The sequence below is a fragment of the Canis aureus genome, chromosome 17, assembly GCF_053574225.1.
Source record: "Canis aureus isolate CA01 chromosome 17, VMU_Caureus_v.1.0, whole genome shotgun sequence".
NCBI classification, from domain to species: domain Eukaryota; kingdom Metazoa; phylum Chordata; class Mammalia; order Carnivora; family Canidae; genus Canis; species Canis aureus.
In genome coordinates, this window is record NC_135627.1 from 21,227,595 (window position 1) to 21,241,478 (window position 13,884).

At 33.5% G+C, this 13,884-nt stretch overlaps 1 long non-coding RNA gene across 14 annotated transcripts in view; it reads right to left on the reverse strand.

The window, feature by feature from the left end:
- The window catches only part of LOC144287842 (uncharacterized), a 435,194-nt gene that overhangs the window by 37,087 nt on the left and 384,223 nt on the right, over nt 1-13,884 (reverse strand). For 13 of the 14 annotated variants that reach the window (XR_013355616.1, XR_013355613.1, XR_013355619.1 and 10 more), the window contains one exon: nt 1,477-1,564. The exons of the other annotated variant lie outside the window; for it this stretch is intronic. This is a non-coding gene — a long non-coding RNA (uncharacterized LOC144287842). The remainder of the gene's footprint in view (nt 1-1,476; nt 1,565-13,884) is intronic. 14 annotated transcript variants of the gene reach the window in all.

The following is a 13,884-nucleotide window of genomic DNA, read 5'->3' on the forward strand; positions in this document are numbered from 1 at the left end:
GGAGGGAGAGGGAGAGAGAATCTTAGGCAGACTCCATGCCCAGGTCAGAGCCCAACATGAGGGCTCCATCTCACAACCCTGAGATCATGATCTGAGCCAAAATCTAGTCAGATGTCTTAACCAACTGAGCCACCCAGGCACCCTGTCACTGTTTTATATCACAAAAAAGTTTACCAAAAGTGAAACTTCTAAAACCTTAATTTTTCTTCTTTTTTTTTAAGATTTTGTTTATTTATTCATGAAAGACACAGAGACAGAGAGGCAGAGACATAGGCAAAGGGAGAGGCAGACTCCCTATGGGGAGCTCAATGAAGGAAGGACCCTGGGATCACATCCTGAGCCAAAGGCAGAGCCACCCAGGCACCCAAACCTTAATTTTTCTTATGTACTTTATGTCAGCTCAAAAATTAGAATTTTAATTTTATATTTTTTTAGAAATTTAAAAATAAGAATGATAAATATTATTAGGCATAAGTGAAAAGTGTACTCAAAAGAAATTTAAAACCTTATGGCTTCTAGAATTAAAGATGTTTTGCTATATAGTAAATAGAAGGTTTCAAATTCACAAAGCTGATAAAACAATTTCAGGTTCTTGTACCCTTCATACTATTTTTGTGCTATTTATCTTTTTCTATTAAGAACAAAATGAGCATAAGTATAGTGTTTATCAATCCAACTCAAATGTACTTTGACTCAAGCAAATGATAGTTATCCGTACAACTAAATTTATTAGCAATATTTTGTTTCTGTTTTGTATGTTTTTGCTGCATATACAATGAAGTAATTTAAGGAAGGGCTTGGCAGTCTATGGCCTACAAGCCAAATCTGGCCTGCCATCTTTTTATGTAAATCAAATTTTACTGAAACACAAAATCCATTTATTTATTGTCTACAGCTGCTTTAATGCACAAAGAGAGAGTTAAGTGGTTGTAACAGAAAATATATGGTCCACAAATCCTAGATTATTTATTATCTTGCTTTTTATGCAAAAGTTTACCAAATCCTGATTTAGCTCTCATTTACTAAAAAGTAAATGACTTTTAATGGTAACTTCATGGGGGAGAAATCCATCAAAAACAAGTGAATGATGACCAAATTTTTTTTAAAAATTTAAAACCTACTATCTTTCAAAATTTGAAAAATATGTAATTATAAAATATGTTCAGATATTTTTTTAAAAGCTCTTTTAATCCAAGAGAAAGCTTCTAAAGATAGCATGGGGAATAAAACTATGTGGAAATTTGTATGGAAACATATCCAAGAACCTAAATAGTATTCCATGAAGGTCAATATGCTCTTGATTTTCCTATCTCTTCATATTTTTAGTCCTGTAATACCCTCTCCCTTTCCTTTTTTTTTTTTTTTTTAATTAATGGTCCTTTATTTCATTAGTGGGTCTTTAAATTACATATAAGACTGGCTAGATTTGCTCTATAAATGCAAAAGGTAAAGTGATTAAATGGAACAAATGCATACCTTTATTTTTTAAAGTATGAAAGGAGAAATAATCTTGTAGCTTATCTTTATTCATAGAATTGCTAGAAGAAATCATGAATTGATTTCTCTAGAGTAGAAAAAAAAAGTGAAAGTTGAAATTGAACCATATTCTAAGAGAAGTATAATTAGATAAAGTTAATGTTCCAAACAGGATCTATATGTTCTATTTCTAATTTCTAATCTTCACAGAGATTCTAAATCTTTTCCGACTCCTGGCATAGATTTAATCATCACTCTCCTTGAGTGTGATTTGAAATGAATTATATAACAGTTGAACAAGGAAAGTCTCCAAAACTAAGCAAAGCCTAAAACAAATAGATCATAGTACATAAATAAACAGCAGCCACAATACATATGTATAACTAGTTTTACATGTACATTTTTTTCATGAGTCATCAGGATGTGGCAAAATGCATTTAAATTAAAATAATTAGGTATCTTAATGCCCTTTTGAGTTTTTAAATCTTTTCTCTGCCAAAAATGGATAAATACACAGAATTATTGATTTTTCTCAACTAAAAAGAAATACTAGATTGTTATGTGGTCTTCTAAACATTCACCCCTGACATGGTTCCTAAACTTATCACTATATAGTCAGATAAGGAGAGCATGAGCATATGTAAGCATGGAGCTTTCTGTTGGTGTGATCAAAATAGTGATTTGAAAAGTTTGTGATGGAGGCAGAAGTGGTTTGTTGAGAGAAGAGAAAGATCAGAACATTTTACTCTGGAAAGCTTGAAAGTTAAGTTTATTTTTTTCCCTTGTCCTTAAAGTTGTGACTTAGTGTTCTCTACTTGCATGGAGTTAAGACAAGAACACTTCCATGTTTAGAAAAAAAGTGTCCTTGCAAAGAATTATTTCAAAGGGAGTAAGCGTAAGAATGAAAGGCCCAATAAGCATTCCATTATTAATTCAATATACAGTAAACACTAAGAAGCAGGGTACTGTCATTTCTTAAGATGGGTGATCTGGAACAATCTCTAGCAGACCATTTGCAACCTATGATTTGAGTCTCCTGAAGCAGTGGGTTCTCAAAGACAGTTTAGCAATTCTCAACCACAGGAAATTAGTATTGTCCCAAATAGAAAATCTGGAATCAGTCATTGTTGAGCATGTGTATTCGTTGCTGAAAAAGTACTATTATAACTCCCTGGAAAAATATATTGGATTGGCAATTTTGCGTGTATTCCTAGGATAACTGAATCAGATAAAACAATGAAATCTCTCTGTATCTAAATGTAAAAGGGGGGAACTTTTTTTTTAAATTTCAAGTGGGGTATTATGAGGATTAAATGATAATGTTTGAGTCTCCAGCTTCTTATATGCTCCCATGCCCTTTAAGACTTTCCTAACCAGTCCTTTTCTTTAAGTTTATATATTGCTCACCTTCCTTAGTGTTACTAGAACAATCTATAAAAAATGTAAATGTGATTAGCCACAATCCATCTTAACATCTCAAGAATGGCATACAAAAAAAAAAGCCTAAAATGGCCCTTGCCCACTTCCTAAAATTATGTTTTGGTTATAAGATATCAAATTGTCTGTCTTTCTAAGTAGACACTTATTTTGCATCTGTGTCTTTCCACTTACAACAGCATCTTTGTGTTCCTCACTCTCTGGTATATGTGCATGTGAATGAGAGGTGTTTCTATCCCTAGTTATCAGTGATCCACTTATCCCAATCCTTTAAGAGACCATGGCTTTCATGCCTTTAGTAAACAACCCCTGATAAAACAACCTAACACCAATCACTCTCCACCCAAAACATGAATAGTTGGATTATGTGTTATTCTTCTGAAGTCCTAATCCAAGCCTCATGTATGATATTTTAATATGTCTGGCTCTTCATGGTTTTTGTAAATCTTTGAGGCCAGGAAGGACAATTTATTCATATTTATAAACCTAAGTAAGTGACTAGCCTAATAAATTTGTGCTAAATTAAATAGAAAACAGTGTTTTGAGCAAGACAAGGGTAGTATTCAATACACATGAGTTAAATATAAGCATTTTAAAGAAAAGAGAAAAGCAGTACAAAATAAAATGAATTTTAAACTACTATATATTCAAATTTATGTTATTCTTTAGAAAACTAATGAAAATACAGGAGGAGAGACTTAAATAACATTTCTGTGTAGAAGTTTATCATTATTATTATTCTATGTCTAATATCTTGTGGGTCTTCACAGCCCTCATCTTTTTTTTTATTCCTATAGTGTGTCTCTGCTCACCGACAATTTAGAAAAAAAAAATATAAAATTTGCATTTAAGTGCCCTCGATCTATGACAAAAGATTTAAGAGGATGTTAGAGATATATTTACTGATTTAAGTCTCTGAATACTTTTGTAAATGTTGCTTCTTATATAAATAGATCTTGGTCTTTGAAAAATGTGTTCTCAACAGAAGTGTCTTTAAAAGTGAGGAAAATTTATTATTCACATTGGGGAAAATTTATTATTCACATTAATGCTTGATGAGGTTTTTTTTAAGGCAAATGCATCTTATTCTTTTTACTGTATGCATGCACCTAATATTTTTAAGTAATTTAGTTATAACTCTAAGGTTAATTATTTATTATTTATTTAATTTATTCTTTAATTTTAGTAACACCTGATGAATGAAATAGGGTAATAGATTCAGCAATTATTTTTATTTTTATTTTTTTTAAATTGTGCGACAGCAAAATAATTTGGGACTTCATATTACTACAAAAAAGGTCTGTTATTCCTTCTGTGGGAACAATTAAATGGCACTCTGGCCTAGTTTAATCCTAAACTCATTCATATCCCCGTTCTCTTTAAATAAATTGTATAACATAAAAGGATGAAAAAATCCAATGGTTTTTATAAAAACAATAGTTGGATAAATTTAAAATGATATCACAGTACAATTTTAGAATACAGGATTTTCAGTTCTATACTCTTTAGCAACATATCTTAGATAATAAGATCCAAGTGCAGAAATTAAATTTAGAATTTAAAGTGCAATCTGTCTCAGAATAACATCCTACCTGAAAATAAATTATGCATGTCATGGCTATTTAGCTAGTGAATCATTTACTTATTCATTTGATAAATATTCACTGGGAAGCATTCTGTGTGAGGCACTCTTCTAAACAATGGGAACATAGTATGCACAAAGTAAACATGAAATGGTCCCTGCATTTGAGGGGCTGATTTCCAAAGTTGAAAGATATCTGACAATATTAAATGGACAAGGTGGTTTCAGAGAGAGACAAACACCATAACAAAAAGAGAATAAGGTGAAATGACTCTGAGGAGAAAATACTTTTGATACAATGATCAGGAAATGCCTTCATGGGAAAAAAAAATGTTATACTTGCTAAATCCTGAAGATAAAAAAGCAGTGAGGCTCATATAGTATCCATATAAACCTGAAAAAAGGTAGAGCAAGTTAATGAGGGAACGCACATGCTATGTTTATAGGAAAGTCAGACAGTCAGTGGAGTTTGAAAGGACTGACCAAGGTAAAGATGGAAAGAAATGATCTCAAAGTGAGAGGCAGGAGTTCTGCAGGACCTTTCTCTAGTTAAGAGAAAGGGATATGGCTCTTATTACAAGATGGAGTAGATATGGAACAGCATCCAATGCAAAGATTAAGTGGTGACATTATATGGCTTACATATATAATAAATGCAGCATGGAAAATGAATAGTCTGTGGAAAAAGTAGATACAAGGGAGCAGTAAGTTCAGTTATAAAGCTACTGCAGTATTCTGGCTCACTGTTTTTAATGCTGCGAGAAAATCTACACACCTACATGTGTATTCTTTCATTAATTAATTACGCAAATATTTGTTAATATACTTGATCAAAGAATGTGCTAGAATTGAAATTATAAAAATGAACTGGACACAAGCTTTGCAGGTGATGAAGGGCATCTAACATCACAAGATAAGTCCAATATATATAAGTATGTATCCAGGTCTAAAGTACACAAGAAAGAAAGGAGAACTGAGCTGGCTGCGACTGGGTGAATTCATGAAGAATTTTCACTAGGGTAAACACAGTGCTCAGTCTATTAGACTCGTGTTACTAATTCTGAAAGCCATCAGTCATTGCCTACACATGAGGATAGTAGTATCTACTAAAAGTGAATAAAGAAGGTCAGGATTTCCCAAATATTATTACTTGTTTAGCTACATAAAAAATATTTTTGGCATTGTACTTGAGAAGAACAACATTTTTTAAATAAGAACATACATTCGGAGGTGAATCTACCACGAAGTAAATGAAGTTAAAGTTTCACAGGTCCTCATTGAATAGATCCCTCAAAGGGCTTCAGCCATAGGGTTACTTTGCTTTTTATAATGTTTTTGTAGAATTTTAGAATTAAGATGGTATTTCTTCTTCCTCTGCCTCTCCAACTCCATCAGACTTAGTCTGTGATCCATTAGCATAAGTGTGGATGCAGGTATTGTAAGAATAATAATATGGTCAAGAGGAGAGGAGGTTCTTGTGACTTCATTTTCATGAGATATGTTTAAACAGTTACAGTCCTGTCTACTTACAGTTAATTTATTGCTAGAACTCACCGTTTAGAAATTGCTTCCAGGAATGAGAATGGAATAGTTCCAGATATATTTATTCATGAACTTTTTAATTTATTCAACTATCATTTATTGAGTACCTTTTATGGGTCGAGAACTGTGCTACAAACCAGGAATATAATGATAAACATAAGAGACATAACCCCACACTGATGTTTCCGACTTAATTTTTTTCTTACAATATCTTTTGTTCACTATGTTCTACATCTATGAACCTTCCTTTCTGTTCTTATTCTAGGGGCACTGTGACAACTTTCCTGGCATTCTAAGTCTAAGCACAGATACTGTGCTCACTTTCTGAGTGTTGTTTAAAGTAGGTAGTGATAGAAGTTTGTAGTAAAGGAGAAAAGATCTTTCAAAAGACTGAATTTTCTTTATGTTATCTCTATAGAAAATATTTCAAGTTATTTTCATAGGAAGAGGTGATCAAGAAGTATTCACCCAAATAATGCATAGGGAATAATATTATAGAGGTGTCAGGTAGTAAATTATAGAACATAACGGTACTTTTTTTTAGATTTTGTGATATTTGTGGAAAATTCCAATATATTTGCTTTAAAATTTACTGTGATTTCTCCTCATCCTAAGCAAATATTAATGTGTATGTCCAATATTATTTATAATGTGTATTCTTATTTCATATTATATAAGATTCAAGGCCCACAGAAAAGTCTACCCATAGATGAGAGAACTATTTATATAGCATCTTTCAAACAGTTTCTCAACTAGTGCTCTTTCAAATGTGGATTTTGCATACACATTTTGCATCTGAGTAAGAAATCAAGGTTCAGATATTTAAAGACATTTATCCTCTAGGATCATTGAAGTGAATTGAGGCTCTTCCTATTCCAAGTCCTGTACTCTCCCACATATAAAATGTTTCCCTATTTATACTATGAAAACAGACAGATGAATTTGCTGAGTTTTGCAGACCTGGGTTATTTATTTTTTCAAACATATTCTTACATAATGATAAAAATATTTTTATACATTATTGTCTTGATTTTCCAACATATTTCTGACAGCGCCTAACAGATACTCTTATTATAGCATGTTTGTTAATTTATCTAAGGTCACAGATAGGCTTAATTTCAACTAGAATCTTGGTGTATTTATAAAAAATCTCATACAGATTTCTTCCACAAGATAATCATATGCACCTTGAGAAGCAAAAGAACAATATACACCCAAAGAATTTCAAGTGTTTGCCAGTATGCAATTAGAATTTACCTACAATGCAGTGAATCATTTTACTAATAATTTATGACACTGTATCTTTGTATTACTAAAGTAAGATTTTGATGTTTTTAACCACAGGGAGGGAGTAAGGATTAAGCCAGTGAACTGGAAAATCAGAAAGCTCATTGTATATCCAACAGTATTTCCTAGAAAAGATTTTTATGAGCAACTTGTTCTAGTAAAATTCAAAGTAAAATGACAGCATATCTGTGGAAAATATTAAACAATATTGCAATAATTCAGTAATTCAATACGGTTTGAAGATAGTGGTAGTTTTTAGAATAGTACATGATAATATGAGATATATTTAAAATTATATATATTAAGTATAGGGACTATTTATTTAAAATATGAAAATTATAGCATAAAGTGCCTTGTTCATTATAAAAACACCAAAAAATGCTATTTGATGTAAAGTGCAAATGCTAGAAGAAAATATATTACAAGTGAATAATCTATTAATTGTAAAACAAAGTAAATTAGCTCAAAGCATATTTTAATATAAGAACTTACTGATCATTTTTTTAAATTTTTTTTTACTGATCATTTTTAACATATGTTGAAGTTCATTCTTCTAAATACACTATGCTAAAACTACACAGCAATTATAATCTATGCCTTCTGGTGTTACATGTAATTTCTATAGAACATTAGCAAAAATGAATATAACTCAAAATTCCAATTAAATTAGTTTTCCAGATTTTTCAGAATAGTCCATTATAGATGAAACAATTGTAGTGCATGCTTACTTTCCATCGTATCATGTAAGCAGGGAAAATGAAATGGATTATTAACCTACGGAAAATGTAAGATATTATTTGTGGTGTTCAGGTATTTCTTTGACAGGAAAAAATAAAGGTTGTCATAATGAATATTTATCAGCTCCCTTTTACATCTCTAATTTTAGATTTCCTGACTCCCAGCCTATCCTTACAGTGGAGTGAGATTCTTGCATGCTGTAATGCAGAAGATTTTCCTTCCCTAGAAAGTCTGAGCCCTTCATGGCCATGCCTTTGCTGGGCTAACATTACTGCATGCTCTATTCACAGTTACCACCAGGCACAGAACATTAAGAGACACTCTGGAGAATCTCTTGAGTTCATGACATATTTCTAGCTTTCCAAGGATACTAGAATCAGTAACTCCAGCCAGTATGATAAATTTTCTATTTACCTTTAATCTATTGGCAGAAAAAGCCCACATGAGCCAGTTGGTGTTCCTCTAAAGGGAGCCAGGGACTCAGACTTGGCAGAGCCTATATTACTAGTGACAAGGAACACATACTTCACAAGTGGGTGGCTTGTGAAAAGGACACAAGAGGAGCCAATACTACCTTCACTCCATAGTCTAGAGGACTAATTCTAAGTCCTCTAGATTTGGGGGAAAGAAGAGCATAGGATCTCATATTGGCTATTGTTATAGGACATATATTTAAACCCAAATAAAAGCTCCCTAACTTTGCAGGGTGTTTCCCAAAGCTGGAGATTTAATTTAATCTTTAACAGACTACATCACCATCCCATATTTAAATTGCTTTAAATGTGGCTTCTGAATGTGATGTGATATGTAACAGGGTCTCTTGCTGATGAATCAGGCATGTTGTAAATACTCACATTGTAGTGTTGGTGGAGGCAATGGTAGCAGGGAAAACTCATTTTGGTCTGGAGTATATGTAAATTCCTATAAAGGCAAATTGTTGGATCTCTAAATAAAAGACATCTGCATCTTGAACTTGGCACCAAGGTCCTAGCAGGTGAGAAATAAGCAAGTTCTTATTCCCCATGTATATCCTCTCTTTTTGCTACTACTTCCATTCCATCTTGCAATCTTTTGTTAAACACTGAGCTCTTAGGAGAGAAGTCAGCTGAAAATGACCCTTTCTGTCCACTCTTTATTAAATGTCTTCTTTGCAATTTATTGATGCTCTTTTGTGGGCAATAATATGACAAACCAAAATTCATATGCTTCGTGCTCACTCCTGTAAGCAAATTCACTTGCTCCTTTTCCAGATTGATTTGTTTTCAATATTTAATTCTCAATTATGTCTAGCCCCTGTCCAATCAGTTAAATCTTTAGCTATTGTCTAGAAGTGTGTATGTTCATTTGAAGTCAATTGCCCTTGTGTGAAGTTAATAACTAGGTTAACTCCTCTCACATTTCCCAGAAAAGGATTATTCTTTTATCATCATTTCCCAAGGCACCTGTGACCAGGTCTGTACAGTATCAATAGTTCATGTAAGCTTCCATAAACATATTATATTTTGCTACATTTATGAACCAAGGAAGATTATCTCTTCCTCTATAAGCAAATCATAAGGAGTATCTACAAGAGAGTAGGTATGTGTTGAAGGAAAGGTGTTATAAGAAACACATGTAACATGAAGTCTAAATACCTGTACTTATAAATTGTGCCTTCTGGACATTGTTCGGCCTTACCCTGAATGTTCCATTTCTATCATATGATGTTTGCTGAATTGATATTAAATGTATCATTTAAACTTTGTGTCCTTTCAACATTTATTATTTAGTAGATCTGAAACACTCAATTCATAATGAGCAGATGCCACTGCGTAATCATTTGATGTTTCATGGTCAGATGCTCATTGTCTATTAGCTTCCAATAGCATTCTAGAAGCTGCTTTTCAGACAATGAGTAGTTCCCTCCCATAGAATGCACAGTTGCTTGAGAATCCTAAAAGTCTAATCTTAAAATCACCTCTTGAATCTTCCCAGAGACTTCACACAGCATCCATTCTCACCATGGATGTTTCCACCACCAGCAGATATGCTGGGCCATGTATTTTCAGAGGCAGAAAAGGTTCACTGAAGCTTGGGACCACTACAGAGTCCTCTATAGCTCTGTAAACTAACAAACTACTGCATAATCTAATAAATAAAACTGGTTCTTCAGGTCCTATACTCAGTAGCATACACAAGGTTTTAGAATTTTTCTTTCTTTAATGCATAGTTCATTGGTAAATGCTTACATGCAATTTAAGAAAATATTGAATAAAAAAAGAAAATATTGGAGATATACTTATTTCATATAATTGAGGTGATACTGTAGAGAGATTCTTTAAAAGATAAAATTTCCTCTTTAGTCTGTGAACTGTCTTAGACCTAGAAATTAAGCAAAGGACCAGAATTTTCCATTGCAGCATCTGACATCTTTTGCTTCTTCTTACTTGTTAGTATTTTCAGGAAAATAAATATAATTATGGTAAAACACAACCATAAAGTTCCATTAAATTAAACTAGACTTGTTCACTCATATGTTCTAATTCTCTATTTCTGTTTAACAAATAAGTCCAAAACATATTGGCTTAAAACAAATGTTTTACGTTTGCTCACAATATTGTGGATCGGAAAGTCCGAAAGTCTCAGCGTGTTGATCTGTCTCTGATTCACGTATCACCTCAGCCTAATAAATTTATAGCCATGATGTTTTTTAACTCACATTTCTAGTAATTATGGATCACTGGCTTCTCTATCTGTCTTTGTGTCTGTCTCTCTCCACGTAGCCATCTCATTCTTAACCTCCTACGTGATTTGAACTTCTCATATCAGAGTTTTCTCCAAACCCACATTTCTACAGTAATCTTTCAAGAGATAGGAGAATATAGAAGTTCTTAGTCTCTTAATGCCTGGACCTGGAAACTGTCACAGGGAGACATCTACCATATTCTATTGGTCAAAGAAGTCACAAAGGCCCCTCAGATAGAAGGGAAGAAGGTTTGGATTCTACCTCTCTGTGGGAGGGGTGTCAAAGAATCTGGATCTATTTTTAATCTACCATACTATTTTGCCCATGGAAATTCTAAGGATTAAGGTACTCTGTTTGCCACTCCAGATCTGTTATCCGATATTATAAGTATAATCCTGAAGTGCCATAATATGGCCTCTGCCAACTTAAAAAAATATATCATGTCCATTAATACCAAGGAATCTAGATCCATGGTGGCATTTTTTAAAGTCAATTCCACCCTACATATTATATCAAACATTGACATGATCTAAAATCAAGGCACTCTCACCAGTGCATCTCTTATTGCCTTAGTGGAGGTAGGATGCATTCTTCACTTTAATATAACAGATATTCAAACATCCCCATAATTTATTTAGCCTTCTGAATCTTTCTTCAATGTTTACTGTGTCAATTTTAGCATATCATCTCATTTACAGCAGGCCATGATTACGTACACAATTGAGGAACCATCCCAACAAAGTCGTATCACTAGTTCCAATTGCTCTGAGTAAGCAGTTAAACACAAGACATGAATATGTGCTCTCATGTCAGTAAGTTCCTCCTTGCCAGTTTTAAATTCTACCCACCCTTCCAATTTCAACAAGATCCATTCCTTCACATTCCTTTGTTTTCCTTCTGGTTTGTCTTAACTTCAGACCTCCAATCCTTCCCCATGTAAGACCCTTCCTTAGAGCAAAAGTTCTATTGCCCTGTTGGTGTGTGCTGAGACCTAACTAACTATTGGTCTGGGAGGAAATAAACAGAAGCAGACATGGACCTCAACAAAGACAAGTATCATCTTGTACTTCTCCAACAAAAATAAGAGAAGTCCTCTACTCTCTCTAGGGGATTAATGAGATCTGGAGGTTCAAAATTCTCACAATCATCTCCTGAAATACGCCAATCACATACTTACTTTTTTTTCAGAGTCTGAGTAGCTGGCATAAGATGTCCGCAAAAATTATGCATTCAATATTTTTTGCCTCTCAATCACTCTTAAAATTAAAATCAGGGCCTGTTTTTATCCATGAAATCCTTGTAGTTGCAAGAATTATGGGTCTCTTTATCTCAGCCATGGAAGCTTCTTACTTGCCCAACATGCCTCAAGTTTTTAGTCTTAATGGAATTAATTCCTGGGTGACCCATCACTTCAACTTCCACATATACTTTATCAGAATCCTCCACTCATGATATTCTAGAAAAGTGTGATCACTTTGTATGCCTGGTCTAATCACCACCTCACTTACCCCCACAATGTGGTCCTTTCTGTATAAAGTAGGTATATGGCCCATTTACAGAATGGAATGTAAGGCACAGTGCATCTGCTCTTTGTACCAACAGTCAGACTGGGTTCCCTTCCTAAAGCTCAGTTAGGGTTAATGTCTAGATTACAGGCTATTTGTTTAGAATGTGATTTCATAGAGGAGTGAGAATAAAATGAGAGAAGGTAGGAAGAAGGGTCCATACAAGGATGCATTTTTGAGTTAAGAATCCCTGTTGGGGATAGGTGTTCTTATCCTCTATAAACCTCTGAGGAATCCTATTAATGTATCTCAACAGACTACTGAGGGAAGGCATGGAGAAGTCATAATCATTCTGTTTCTACTCTGATAGGCTGAAGGTTTCACCTAGGCCACTGGCTCTGCTGCACTTGGGGATGCACATGTATAAGTGTCAAGAGGGCTCCTGAAGACACCCCAAGTCACATCATCAGATATGTCCCTGATAAGCCAGAGAAATGTGTCAGCTGCTAAAGTGAGACCCTTTCAGTATGAAGTATGTCAAAGCTGGTGCAGAACTGTTTTCTCTAACTGTGACTTGAATCAGAAGTGAAGCCAATAGATATTGGCTTAAGAGCCTATCTGATAGAAGGTCTAAGGAAGAAATAGAAAAGAAAATTTGACAAATTTTAAACATGAAGTAATAACAACAAAATTTGCCAATGGAGTTAGATAAAAGAGTATTCAAAATTTTGGCTTTTGGAACTATGTGTATGAGAAAAGCTGAACAAAAATAGGCTTTGGATTAAAAACAATTACAATTAGGTTTGACAAAAAGTACATGCCCCAAATGTTAAATTTCATGAGAATTCCTACTTAATGAATCACAGGAAGGTAAAATAGAGGCCTAATTTTCAACCTTTTTGAAAATGGGGAGAGAGAGAGGCAGGTAAATGTCAGAGATTTTAAGGAATTTTGCCAGAAAAAAATAATGCTGGAACAAATTTGAAAAACACAAAAAATTCCAGGCACATCATCAGAGAATCATTTACCAGATTAAGAAGCACTGATTTAGCTAATCCATAATGAGAACAAAGAGCAGAGCCACCATGCAAAGTTCTCTCTTCTATGCCAGAGCAAACTGGGAAGAAGCTCTAATAATCAAAAAGTTAAAACTTCATGCCAAAAAAATCTTTCAGATCTGGCTTTCTCCCATTTCTCCATAGGAGATTTTTTGAAATGGTGAATTTAAGCCTGTGTCAGTTCTTAAAACATTTAGATAGAGAAGCCTACATGGTTTTCTAAATCAAAGTTCCACTTTCAATTGTAGATTAAAAAAATATGTATCCCCATAAGGATAAACAAAGGTAAAAGTAACAAGCACTGAGCATAAAATGTAATAGTACAAAACAGTTTAACAACTTCAGAGTCTTATAAATCTCTTTTTAAAGTAGAATCACTATAAGAAAACTCATGATAATTTTTAAAGGAAGGAAACCAAATTTAAAAAAATAAAAAAAATAAAAAAAATAAATTTAAAGGAAGGTATGTATTTTTGTGTGTGAAAAACTCCAAAGATTATATAACTATGAAGCTAGTTGACAAATAAGAGGAAA